This window comes from Dufourea novaeangliae, unplaced genomic scaffold (genome assembly GCF_001272555.1).
Source record: "Dufourea novaeangliae isolate 0120121106 unplaced genomic scaffold, ASM127255v1 scaffold125, whole genome shotgun sequence".
Lineage (NCBI taxonomy): Eukaryota > Metazoa > Arthropoda > Insecta > Hymenoptera > Halictidae > Dufourea > Dufourea novaeangliae.
In genome coordinates, this window is record NW_015374020.1 from 2890743 (window position 1) to 2905303 (window position 14561).

A 14561-nucleotide genomic window follows, 5' to 3' on the forward strand; every position below is an offset into this window, starting at 1 on the left:
TTGCATAGATTATAGATCATACTCTTTGTTATTATGAGAATCAATTTTTCCTGCCAAATGGTGATGCATGGGTTGTGGAAGAATGCATTTGATATGATATAAATTACAAACAATAGAATTCGCTTAGAGTGTAATTACATTAAAATGTACATATGAAACATTTTAGTAAATTGCGTACCAATCTATTTTGCTTGCAATAAAAACTTTGCTAATAGTGCATCTACTAGTGCATTTAAAAATTAAATTAAGGAATGCATTTCATTAATGACTGCACCAAGCTTGGTGTTGAATTTTTTTCTATTTTAAAGTAAGTCCATTCAGAGTAAACATGTGAATGTTTATGGCTACATCTACCTTTGTATGTATGTATCAATGCATGATCCGCTAGTCAAGGTATTGTTGCTTGCATATTGATTAGCAATGAATTAATTGTGTGTTAAATCCCCAAAATTAGGGGTCCAAATAAATCACGATCTTAAAGAAACAACGATCGTATCGATGACATAAATATCTATTAATAATTGACACAAATGTGTCTAATTTTATAGAGCTGGTCTAAATAAATAACAATGCTTGTACGAATTGATGTTGATTTTATGAGGATAATAAAACTGAGGAACTATATTTTCTTAATGAATTTTGTGAAGTCCTTTTACTTTAAACACTTAATGCGAAATTGCAATGTATTTAATACAAGTTTCTTTCAGTGCCACTGCTATAAAATACGATGTCATTATTTTGCCAATATGGCGGATCTTAAACATAGATAGGAACGTATCTGTAATTAACAGCTGTATTAGTAGCTGTTTACATCGATGTTCAAAAATATTCAGTTCATAATAGCGGTTCTCTTTAAACGTGTGCATATTAAAAACTAAATTACGAAGCATTACCTGTTATTCACTTTATCTAAAAGTAATCCTGCAATATTTTAACAACTTTCTATTTACTGTCACCACACTGCAATATCAATTAAAATTCGTAAGAAGAACATTAACGTACATGTGAACGCGGACAACATGGTTTGGTTCATGTTAGTTTCCCGCGTGACTCCCAGCATGTATTTGCTGTATACCTACCGGTACGAATTGCACTGGACCTGTGCATATAGTTCCCCTCTAAGTGTCGTTGCATATCTGCACTGCAGGGAACGATATTTTGATAGAATCGCACACTTCTGATATGATTTCATCATCAATCTCTCTACCCGTTAACAACTTGACCGTTAATCGTTGTACATTCAAAATGCAAATACGCAACGACATCTATGGCTTCTTTATCTGTGCAAACACCGTTTCTAAATATTTACCTTTCTCTCACGGCGCTTATAAATATGTATACGTCATATGATTGGAACATTGTAATCCATTACGATCCACCACTATCACCTCAGAAATTGAATATTTAACAGCATCGCTGTCACGTAGCGTTAGTGGAAAAAATTCAAAGTTCCACGAGCAGAGAGTGCTTTTCCGCGAATAGCTCCGGGGACGAGGGAGATTTCAATGATCGCGATGTTTACATGTAAATAGGATCGTTGACACTCACCGAGTTTCTTCAGCGTTCCAGGAAGTGTTCCGTAAACAAAAGCCCACCGTTGTTTTAGAATATAATTAAGGAAACACAAAACGAAAAGCCGACAAAGTTGGTAGAACGGTCTACACAGTGCGCACGCATTACTGTGACCAGTGATATACGATCAGTGGGACAGTCGCGTAGAACAGGTGGCGCTAGTGAAGGAACCACGACCGAAATCGCGAGAGTCAGTTAGTCGGTCTCGCGCCTCACGCGTGTGCATGTCTGGTTTTTCGTGGTTCGTTCATCCGAATCGGACGTGTTTCGCGTTCCTGGTCACGTTTTCAAAACGGACTGTCAACGTTCGCTGCGACGAGAAATTAATTTTTCTTTCATCGTTTAAATCGGTGAATACAGTCTGCATCTCAAACGGAGTGACACCGGTTCAGGACGATGCCGGAAACTTAAGGGACGCTTCGGAGCGTCTGCGACAAGATGATGCAGAAATGGTAAGTACGAAACTATCTTTCAAGTTCTTTAGTTCAAAGTTTACTTCATTAAACGTTTGAACCGTTCATCGTTTGACAGTTAGTGTCTTTTTGTTGTGTTCACATTTCTTCGAGGAAAGTTCGTTAACGCGCTGGTAGCAAAGTTTCTTTACGTTGAATTCTTTTAGTCAATTGAACAGCTGAAACTTTTATTTGTTTAGCCTGTGCGATATGTTTTTCCGTATCAATGTTTCTGGTTCTGTTTAAGTTCTTTTTAAGTAGAAAAGATATCGACTTTTTATAAAATTCATTTTAGCGACAACTTATGTATCGAATTCTTGGCATTTAGAGGGAGTTGTGGTTATGTTTACATACGTGGAAAGTGATTCAATGTTAAAGGGAAAGGATGTCATTGGAAGAAATTGAACGTGTGCTCGCTGACTTGGGACCATATTTTGAAAAAGTAAACTTTTTTTGTGCGTCGCTTCTCCGAGCATTCAATTGAAAGTCGAGTCAAACTTTTTCGAGGCGTATCGGGATCGCGGTGGTTAGAAGTTCATCCCTTATCCTTTGGGCGCGATCCTTTTGACCTTCGCCACACGAACACGCAGTTAGTTATCAGTGTATAAGTGCACGGAGTCGTATAAACGACGACTTGCGGCACGATGCCCCCGTTTTCCGGTGAAAGACAGAATACTGCGGTTTCTATGCATTATCGTCGGAAAAGTAGCGTCCTCCTTGCAAGCGCACTTCCATTCCGAGGTAACTTAGTTTAAAACTACTTCCTACCGCTGTTTCCGTCGAAGAATTTTTAACCCCACGGTGGGGAAACTTTTATCGCCCGGGTTCGTTACAGAATGCCGTGGGTTTAATTGTCGGTCATCCCTTAATTATATATGCGATGGTAGGAGAGGACTTCACGGTAACAAACTTATTTAGGATGAGACGCCATATTGGAATAGGGTTTTAGGATGAAATAATTAGTTTTGTTATCATAGTATACTTAGGGTAAAATTTTGTCACTATAATAATAATACACTGTTGGCTGTTCTGCATGTTCCGAAAATACTGTTAATAATAAATTTATACGGTTCAAAATGTAGATCTGATAATAACGAAACTTGTCACGATTTACTTCCCCTATTTTGAAATAAAACACAGTTATATCATTCTAGAATTGCAAGCACGGTTTTGTAAAATAAACTAGAAAGAGGGAAGTTCAGTTGAATTTCAAATTATAGCTGTTGTTTGGAAAACAGTTACACGGAACGCCAGTGCATTAGCATGTTCTCCTTGATTCAAAGGGCGATTTTTCATTCTGCCGGACATATGCAGGTGTTGAACTAACGTACGTGCAAACAGACTGCATGGTGTTTTGTTGACAGTCGCGTAGACGTTGACCTTTGGCGAAGAAGACCAGAACGGTTTTCTAGGCGTGACGCGGGTTCTTCCAAGGTGAATCGATTTCGCGCGCGCCGCTTCGAAATTTAAATTTAAACATCGGACCGCGCGCCATACCGAAATTTTTCGTTCGGTTTGTGTACTTCGTGCTCATCGAAGTGCAATCGTTCGAGTGAAATCACATTACCATACTCTGATAAAGGGTTACACACAGATTCAGTAGTAACTTTATTCTCTTGAAAGTTTCCTGAATACTTGTTTATCTTGCCGTTACGTTTGAAAATTTCGGAAAATTCCAGTAACCCCTTTTTATTTAACCATTTTGCAACTTCCAAGATCTAGTAAGAATTTCACGGCGGAAACTTGCCGCCCGACTAGAATACTTCGAAGCTGTTTAAACTCTTTCGCGCGACGCAAGATTACACGGACGGCCAAACTGAATATTTATGTAAAATAAGGTTTTATCGAAACCGATGCCCCAGAACTGATGCGAGACTCCTGCTGAGCCCAGCTTCCGTGACGCTCTTGGTGTTCCTAACCGAAAGACTATTAATCCGACGTTGGCATTATTTCAAAAGCAACGTCGGCTTTTCGCTTGTAAATAACCACAGCCAACAGTTCCACCGTGACTTGTCGTTATTTAATAATAACCATTACTCCAATAAGAAATTTGATGAAAGATCCTCTCTTCGAGTCATTTCACAGATACGTTCAACCCTCCCAATATTGATGATTCCGACAGCAATACAGACATCTCACAATCAGTATCATTTCCAATTGCGTAAATATTTTAGATTAACTTCATATCATTAGAACGACAAATGTCGACTAATCACTTTAATAAATTTATACACTAGTCTTGCACAGTTGGTTCAAGGGTGAATAGATCGAACATCTAAGATAAACAGTGAAATTAAGCAAACACGATGAATCAGTTGACGGTTTTTTCCATCGAAAAAGGAAATGCAACTACGCCATTCCGAACCCCCTAATACGTTTCAACAGGTTGTTGATACGCAAGACTATTTTCCTTCCCCTAAATCATCAAAGACGAATGCGCAGCAACCACCTCCCTCGACGCGATATTGTTTTTATTCTGGAATCGGTGCGTTTATACTATCGTGCTACTAGGAACAGGAATAAATGTACCGCACGAATGGAAGGTGATACAACCCCGACTAATTTTAGCCGTTTTACGACTGTTTTGCGATGAAACAAAATTCATGTGAAATGGAAGTTGACGACTGCTCCGGGTAGTGCATCAGTTTGTACATTCGTTCGGTTGTTTCCAGTAAATTGTTGGGACATCTCATCGGTGGGAAAGTTACATCGATGAACACAACGAATCAGTGTATGTTATTTTCGATATTAGTTGAGGATATCAGGGCGAATCTATTGACGTAAGCTATTTCTCAGCAGAAATTCTGAACACAGAAATGAATATATGATAGGAAGCAATAGAGTAATACGAATTAAACTTTATATTTCTTTATTCTTGTTTTAAACGTTACTGAACGGTCGCAGTAAAGTTCTTATTTAATGAAACGTACAGCAATTAATCGAAAGCTGGACAACCGCAGTAACTCCCTGGCCGAAAGATCAAAGGCTTAAGGAAGCACATAAAAGAGCGACGAAAGTCGCATAAAGATTTTATGCACTTTTTTTTCAGCTCCTCTAATCCTTTGAGCCCTCCGTTTCGCCGTTACCCCTCAGAGTAATGTTTAAATGTATCCTCCGTGCTTTATTCACGTACACATTCATCCGTTCCCTCCTCGTAAATCTCGACCCGTGGGCAACGCAAGATACACTTTTGTTCGATTTATACGCTCATCGTCTGATGGGATTTCTTTATTCCTTCGAAAACTTTAAACGCCGAGAGGAAGGTTAAGGTTTCCGCTGGAAGCTCGGAAACTCCTCCCGACGGGTTGCAATATTCAGTTCGGCGAAATTGAATCATCTGGCACTAAATTATTCATACTTTCATCTGTTTTATTTCCATGTCAAACCGGGGAGAAGCGCGCGGGCGCGCGCGAGCCTCCTCACATATTTCTCCTCGCGTTCCGACGGGTTATTAGGTCGTCCCATAAATTTCCGCCAACTTTTTCACACGGACACTTGGATCAATGTCTGAAACGTACCTTTAACTTATACGAAAACTCATAATCACCTTTTTCACCTCGAACTTCTTTTCTCCATTCTCGTTTGACGTTCCGTCTCCAAGTTCTAAATACTATCACTGACATTGCGACTGGAGGTATACCTAATGACTTACTATTCATTTCCGAATACAGTCACGAATCAAAATTTCACCTGAAAATCTCGAACCAATTATTTTTTATACGCACCATCAACGATTGTTACCGAACACTCCGGGGACCAAGGGGATAGTGGAAAATATCCTGTTGGGATCATAAAGAACTTTTTGAATGTCACCCTTATTTTATCCACCTCCCCGCGTCTTTCTTTCTCTTCCTAGCTGCTGTTACATTTTTTCTCCTCTTTCAATCCCCACCCCTCAGCCAGTATCGTCCCCTCGACAAGGTCAAGCGACCGTGGAGTTTGCGCGTTTCCATAGCGACGCACAAGTTTCGGTTTACGTGTCGCCCATTTTCATCCCTTTTCCGTGTGCTAATCGCGGCTTCCTTCGCACGTTTCGCCCCGTCGACGCACCGACGCACGACCACGAAACCATACGCAATTTCCGGACCGGACCCCTCGCGATCCTCTAGCGGATCGTTTGAACGGTACCGCTGATTAACATCAATCTCGTGTTTATCTCCTTGTTTAGTCAGGATAAGGGGGAAGAGGGAAATGATGTTTGCGTTGAATTCATGAGGCGAGTTACCGTGTGTCGCTACGGGACTGTTCCTCTCGGTTCGCTGTGACTGGCTTTTGTGCGGCTGCTGCGGACAAGGAGTTATTGCACAGAGTGTTGCTGCTTGTACAGGAGGCTTGTATAAGCTGTAGTTGTCCTTTTAACAGTAATTATGCGTATGTTCCCCCAACAGCGTGTTCCCATGATATTTGTATTACAATTTCGTGTTCCACTCGTAACGGTGTATCTTTTCCGGATGATCCTTGCAGTGAATAATTTATGATTACTTTTTATGGGCAGGATACATTATGTTCGTTTATAAACACGGTCGTTTTTATCCCGTCTACAGTTTCTCGAATTCTGACGTCAAGTTCCGGCGAAGAATACGGCGGGAGGCACGAAATCATTTTATCGGACAGAAGCTTCAGAATGTTCCTCGAACAATTGTTTATATAATGAAAACAGACAGAAAATTTTTTTGAACATCCATTAATTCTGAGATCAAATGTTTCTCACAAATATTCTTATAAATTTCCTTAACGAAGCAGTATTTTACGGTTGTTTTACATTCTAAAACATCAGCCTAGTATGAATCTTAAATGTTATTAACGAATAAAGAATTTACTCAAAAGAAGTTTTTCAATTTCTTCTGTCGAATATTTTTCCAAAATGTGGGGTGGTGGTGTTGTCGATAAATAGGGTGTTTTTCGAAACAAGACGGCCCTTTCAGGCCTCATTTCCATATCAACAATCGCTGTTCCACTTTGATGGCCGAACTCAAAGCCTTCAAACCCAGGGTTCCATCGTGGACCACGGCCCCGACGCGTTCTGTAATGGGGTTGCGGATGTTGCGGCGTTACACACGAATTGTCGTAACCTCTACATTAACCGAGCTATTTGTGCCCTGTCGCCAGAATTCCATCGATGTCCGCCGCGTTTCCCGTAAAACGCGTTCGATAATCGCCGCAGTTACACGTCCAGGATTGTTAATTGTTTGCATTTATTACGGAAACGTTCGCGATTACGCGATCTGATTCGCTTACAATCGGATCGGAGGAAGTAATATCTAATTCCTGAATTCGTATAACTCGTGCATTATGTACTTATGTGCATTATAACTTTGTTTAAACTTCCAAAAAAAGAAGTAAAAAAAGTTCGGAAAATAAATATTCCGAAGAATTAAGCTTACAAATCCATATGGACTGTTAATCTTAATCCGATCGTTTCGCATGTAATTCCTCGGTCCTCATCGGCGATTCCTCCAGCGAGTCCACAGTGTACACTGTTACCTTACGCGAGCAGCAAAGCGTATCAGCTTTATATTTAGAAGATTTTCATTTTTATCGCAACACGGGACCGAATGAAATTACGCTCGATGTTTATTTCCGAGCGGAAAGAAAAGACGTCGGCCGCCTGTTTGAGGTCTCGCCCTCCTTTCCTCCCTCTCCGTGAAGCGAGTTTAATTCCCGAGTCGAATGAATGAGAGAGTTTATTTGCATCAAGCGATCCCGCTGAGCTTCTTTTATCGCGATCCTAGGATTCGTCGCACGACGGTCCAGCCAGACGGTAATTGCTCCGCTCTTAATCGCTGTAGATAATGTGCTACGGTTGAAACATTGTTGCTCGGAAGTATCTTGGCCGTTTTATCTTGGATCGAAACGGGAACGTGTTTCTCGAGCAAACACCATGGCGACTGTAGTCGTCTTACTCGCGGAATTTTGGGTCGCGAATCATTGGTGTCGTTTTTATCACGGAATCATTAGCACGGCGCCACTACTCGAGATTTTCCTCTCTCTCTATCTCAGATTTCCCTTAACGTTGCCAAGAGTTTCGTAACGGGGACTGTCGTGCAGACCGAAGACTGAGTGCCATTGACATCGGGAATGCCAACCGACCACCTGTGGAAACGAACATTCAAGCCAAATCACTGTCGACGCCGGTTGTCGTCGGCTAACTTCGGAATTGTTCCCTGTACAAGAAGTGTCAATGAGTTCGCAACCGCCCCGACAGCACGGTGAAACTAGAAAGAGACAGAGAGAGAATACGTTAGGTGGATTTGTAATCGCTGGAATTGCGTAGTTGGATTGTGTTCCCCTGTGCCGGAAGACTGAAAGCGCCCAAGATAGGGAATGTTACTGTTTTCTATAGGAAGTAGCGTATCCCTTTTCATAGTCAGACAGTACTCTGTTGTTGACAGAAACTGAATTTCATTTCTACAATCCTTTGTTAAGAGTCTTTGGGCTGCCTCTCGTTATCTTGAAAGAAACGCAATGTAGGCGGTATTAGTTGTCAATATTGAATTTCAAATTGAATAGTCTGTGATAGAGACAGAATTTGCAGGTATTACTAATGGAATGGCTTGGAAGTATATTTATTATGTTGAAATGGAGGAATACGTTAACAACGCGAGTGAAATATTTCTGTAAGCTTTTTGTATTTTATATTTAATATTTAATTATATTACATCATAACAAGGAATAGTACTGTTCTACTATTATACTGTTATACATGATTTCTCTTATGCAACTTCAAGTTTGATTTTTTTTCACAGTTGATTCTGTCCTTCTACAGATAGTATAAAGTCGTACTGAATCAGAATAGTCTTCTTTACACAGTTCACCGAAACTCAAGTTTCGACACTTTTACACACACTTTCCTCTCCTTCTTCTGTATCGTCGCAACTACAAATCCAATTTTAACGGTCGCGATATATCAACCTCAGACTTAATATTTTCGCCATATTGCATCGATTTTCTCGCTGAAAATTTGCCAAACGTATCGTTTTCTCGTTCTGCGAACTCATGTCACACGGTTCGACGCGATCCCGATGAATTTTCGTACGTTGTCTCGGTTGTACCTAGCAACGTTTCAAACTTTCGATTATTCTGACAATGAGACCGAGACGCGTGAAACACGTCCTATTCGGCGCACATGTTTCGCACGAGATCGTTCAGGTGCCAAACAATTTTGGGCGTGTACACGATCTCCTACGCGAGCCAAGTCAAACCGTTTTCAATCTTCGTCCCCCTCGGAGTTCATTTATAGAATCTTATTAAATTATTTTTCTGTTTTGTACCTTCCACCTTTGGACACCCATAACATACCAGAATTGTACAAAACGGGGTGCGAGGTGAAATTACAAAGGGTGCGACGTAAATCCTTATGAAAAAATAAGAACAAAATATAGAATAAAATTTTTTCATTTAAGACTTAGTTTTCGAGAAAATCGACATCGAAAATTAATCTGAAACACGTGTATTCACCGTAGTAGTAAGTAGAAAAGGAATGCAATGGACAGACACGCTAGCTCAGTCCTATTCAATTGAAAAAATAAATAGTCCCTTAAATGAAAAAATTTTGTTCTTATTTTGGCTTCTGCCACCCCCGAATCATGGGACAGAAAGTTACATTGCATGTTAGGTTTATTCTTTTATCTCGTCTGTGGTTAATGCACGCGGTGCAGCTTTAATTTCACATCATACTATATGTCGTAAAGGGAGCCGCAAAATTCGCGAGGAGTATTTTCGATTTCCGCGGAAATAGTCCCACAACCATAAATATAATTCACTTTTTGATGTTCGCAAACTTGTTTGAAAATGTTACCGAAACTCGACACAGTCGAAAAGCGCCGCGATCCTAGAAAACCGCCCGCGCGCCGTGCCAAAACTGGCCTGATACCGTGCTTCCGTTAGCCATTTATCGCGGAAGTTTATCTCGTAACATCTTTGAAGCGGTCCCCATTCAATTGTACTCGCAACTATTGGAACAAGGTACATTTTCTTGGTTCTATTAGCAAACTGGAATCACCCAACGCATACGGTACATACAGTGGACCAGATATTATCTCAGAACGTTGATCTGGAAGCAGAAATTGCATTCTCTTGTTTGCCACGAATTAACAGTTTGTATGCGATAACAGCATAATCAATTTAATACAATTAGATACTTCATTGAACAGAGTGTTTCCTTTTATTAATATTTCCATTTACAGTATGGAATAAATATTTTTGGACAAACACCGTTTGCTGTATTATTTGAATTAGGGATACCATTCGTGTTATATTAAGTAATGAACGCTTGGTTTGCTTAAGTACATTTCTTTCGAACAGATGAAACGCTCCGATACTCGTACGAGTGGGACTGTAATTAAAGAAAATATTTCTTCATCGTTTATCACGACGTGATCGACACGATTAACGTTCCCTCGTCGACGAATCCGTGGCTTGATTGCGCATTGCCCCACGCTGATACCGCGTCGATCAGTCACGACAATCAATCCGCGACACACGCCCCACGATCGTTCGTTCGGCCACGAAATATCGGGGCTGGGTGTCGCGGCACAATAACGCTTGATTTACAAACGACCTGGTCCACGTGCAATCACGCAGTCCGCAGTCAAACATCGCTTCCCTGTCTTTCAAACAGGTTAATCGTACCAGCGGTTCACGCCTCGATCGCGTTCACGTTTCGCATGACGATGCAGTAGGATCGGGCACACGATCGCGAATCATTTCGAAATTCGTATCGCGTGTCAGTGTAACGAACCGCGGATAATCGACGGTAATGGCATTCGAATTATGCGTCATCGATACGGCGAATATACATTGTAGGATATTTTATTGATTAATCAGTCTTGGTCGATCGCGTGCTGCCAGCCAGACATATTCAATTTCTGTTGACTGGAGAACACTCGATTGCTGGTTAATAGGCGTTGCAGTCGATAACAGAGACTACTGGCAGTGTATAATGCACTTGAAATAAAATTACGCTAATTTGCGACTCGAGGAGGTTATCGCGACCTATATAGTCTCTTCTGTGCTTTTTCTGTCCCTGAAGTCTTTCGGGAGAGCAGCACTGAATGGAAGTATATCTAGAATGTGATGAATTCACCTATTTACCGGAGACTTTTTTTAGTATATGAACACATTGACTGCCAACTACGAGATAACGCGTAGTTAAAACATTGCATTCGAGGCTGGATTATTTAAATACCGTCACAAATTTTTTGCATAAAATTAATATCGCAGTATAATTTAAAGCAGGAATTGCATAAAAGTTTTGACACCTAATTGTTATTTCAGAAGTATATGAACAAATATATGAGTCACTGTACCTTGTACATAAAGATGTGTGGATAACATTTAACCTATAGCAATAGAAATATGCTCCCGCAGCTAAGAATTTTTGGATAATGTATTATAAAAGTGTATCATCTCTTGAGATACAGTAAAGCGCGTGTGTCCCATCTTTATTTAGGCGAGTCGTAAACCCCGAAGTATCATCGCATACTAGGAAGACTATCTCGTTATTTTTAAATAAGCATCATTACATTACTTAAAAATAAAATAAATGATCAACAATTTCAATCTCTCTGAATAACCGAATTCGAACGTCCAGAACAGAACGAAATTATCCCATGTCCCGGAATAAAGAAGTCCATTAAAAGTACCGTCGGAATTAAAGTCTCGATGGAGTTTGAAAAAATGAAGTTAACAGAATCCCGTGAACAACCTACGAGCTCCATCGAACTGGAACGGTGTTAACTCCATTTCCCCGTTTAACCGGTTAACGATCAATCTCTTAGTCACTCCTCGAATCGTAACCATCCGTCGGTTCTGTTCGGCTCTAATTCTCAATACGGTGCCGTCGTCCAATCGGGAAATTCGCCTTACCCGGGATGAAGGCGGTTCGATGAGGATGAGGAGGACGACTAGGCGTGGTAAACATACACGCGTTCGATACCAATAACCGTAACTCGACAATTCCCTTCCATCACCGTAACGCGTCTCATCCCATCGAACGACCGATATCCCCGTAACTCGTCAACATAACACTTTTTCCGAGAACGTTCCACGCCAGCCAACTCCTCGTCGTCGTTTCCCTTTCGTGGGCCGGTCGAGGCCCCACTTCCCCTGCACGGGTGATGCAAAACGATCGATCGAGATTTTCCAACGCGGCACGGCGACTCTCTCGCTCGACCCATGTAAGTAGAATAAATACGAATTCCGTCGGGGAATGGCCGAGGGACCAGGCCGAAACGAACGAGGTCTCGGGCTCCCGTTCAGGGTATCTGCATAAAGAGCCTCGCAATCGACGCTGAAACGTCGCCGACGCAAAGTGCAGGTCTGAGTGCCCACTTAAAATCTTACGGTGACGGGATACCCCGTGCGTTGACTGCTCGGGGATCGAATAAAATTATCTCGTCGGGGCTGTCGGAAGAATTTGCAGACGAACGTATCCGGCCTTTGATTTCACTGGAAAAAATGATCGTTTGACGGTAGTCGAGGTTCATCGAGCCTTTGTGTTTTGTTTGGATCCTCTGGCTGGAGAGTATTCTGGATGGGGTTCGAATAGTAGCCTGTAAGAATGTTTTGTGGATGTTCTATCGTTATCCTGAATCCAGTGTTGTTTCCCTTGAATTTTGAAACTAGGATGTGGTACTGGAGATATTGTGGAAAAGGATGGATTCAAGAACACAGACTTTCTTTATGGTACAGAAATAGTGTACACTTAAGTATCGTTCACGTACAGAAGAAGAAAGGCAGAAATTAAATAGCAGGAAGTTGGAGTCCAGCGATGTTACCGAGTTAATAGTTATTGCAAACTTGGATGACCTTAGGTAATCTTATCGATGGCTGTGCTAATCGTAAACTGTTTAAGCGACGCCCCTACCCACTTTCTTCGCGCCACTAGAAAATGTTAATCCCGTGTACGATCCGCGCCGGTTATGCTAATCACGTAATAGCCCTGGATCGCGTCTGCAGGAAGCCTCCTATCCGGAGCTTTTTAAATTCCGTATTCGATTAAGTTATAAATTCGCTTTAACGCAAATACGTTTAACGAGTCCGCCCACCTTTTTAAATGTTATTAAGAACTTCCTGTTTAAGACATCGTCGTAAATTTTTTTACGTAATCACGCGACTCGACGAGACCGGTTTCGCGTGAAACAGCGCGGAAATGCGAAGCTGGAAATGGAGAAGCTTTGAATATTCCATTCGGTGCTTTACTGCCGAGAATAATTCGTCGGGGGTGATCTGGAAGAGTGATCCCGGTATCAGTAAATTAAATACTACAAATTTAACGTAAGAGAGACTGGAACTAGATATTACACAGGCAAAAAGGGGTATGTTCCGTTTATTGACTAATTTACTTAATTCTATACTTAATACTATACTCTGATTTTTTTAGAATCATGCCCAAACTGCTCGCGTCTCGTTTTCTCCCAAACTGTTCGGATTATACCGGAGTTTCTAATCACTTCGTCCGCAGAATTGTTCGCGGCATGAACTGCAAACGCGTCGGGATTAAACCGATATTGTCGCAACTTCGGGATTACCAGGGGCAGATGCGCCCACTCCTCCTCTCTCCTACCCCTAGCTCGACCAGAATTCTCGATTTTCAGCGCGGTGACGCCGAACGCGATGGTTGCACCGGTACGATTACGTCCGCCGTAATTAATTGCCGTGCAATAATTAACGTGTTGTCGCGGTCCCCGGTCGAAGCTTATCAATACTTGTCCCCGCGGTCGTGCTCGTAATAAAGAGATCCTCCGTTGTTTGACCGACGTTTATGGAAGACCGTCGGCGAATAATGAACCTGCCTCGAAGTTTTCCCCGCGAACTTTAATGGAATTTACGGTGGAAATTTATCGGATGGGGGCACTTGGTCCCTTGATATTTTCATTAATCGCAGCGGTCGATCTTTGCGCCCGGGCCCCGTAGAAGCCGTGCAGCTTTATTATTCTAATAATGAGAAGTTGGGTGATAAATGAAGTTGCTCTCGTTAGGTAATCATCTTGCCGTGCATCGACCATTAACGTCGTGATATTTCGGTTTGATTGTTAAAGAAATTACGAATGGAGTAGATTTAAATAATAATGCAACTACAATAGAGGAATTAGTGCGCCAATGTGTCGAAATTGATGGACATCACTTTGAGCGTTTGTTAAAATAATGTATCTGAAAATCCAAAATGAGAGGAAGAACGTAAGGTGTTCACGTTAGGCGGGACACTATTAGTTAGTATTGTTAATATTCTTGAAAAATGAGTACCAAACAGAGTCACGGAAAAAGTGTTCACCAGATGATTTCCATTCTCCATTTCTACCCTCTCTAAAATCTGTTAATACTTACCCCTCCTTGTAAGCCATTCGAAAACATCGATCTTCCGTGGTTCATCGTTTCACTCATTAATCCCGAAATCTTCAGCGACGCGTGTCTCCTGGATAAGCTCGAAGAAACTTACCGGTTAGACAGCGAGAAAACGAGACCTTTCGACTCAGAAGGAACGGGTTGAGGAGGAGAAATCACGGATTCGCTCAAAACCCCCGACACCGTTAATCC

The 14561-nt window shown here is 41.5% G+C and overlaps 1 protein-coding gene across 1 annotated transcript in view; it reads left to right on the top strand.

Annotated features, from left to right (window-relative positions):
- The first annotated feature begins 1951 nt into the window (after positions 1-1951).
- The window catches only part of LOC107189010 (diacylglycerol kinase 1), an 84260-nt gene continuing 71650 nt past the window's right edge, over positions 1952-14561 (top strand). Inside the window, exon 1 of the mRNA XM_015577439.1 lies at positions 1952-2024. The gene's annotated coding sequence lies outside the window, so the exon portion shown is untranslated. The remainder of the gene's footprint in view (positions 2025-14561) is intronic.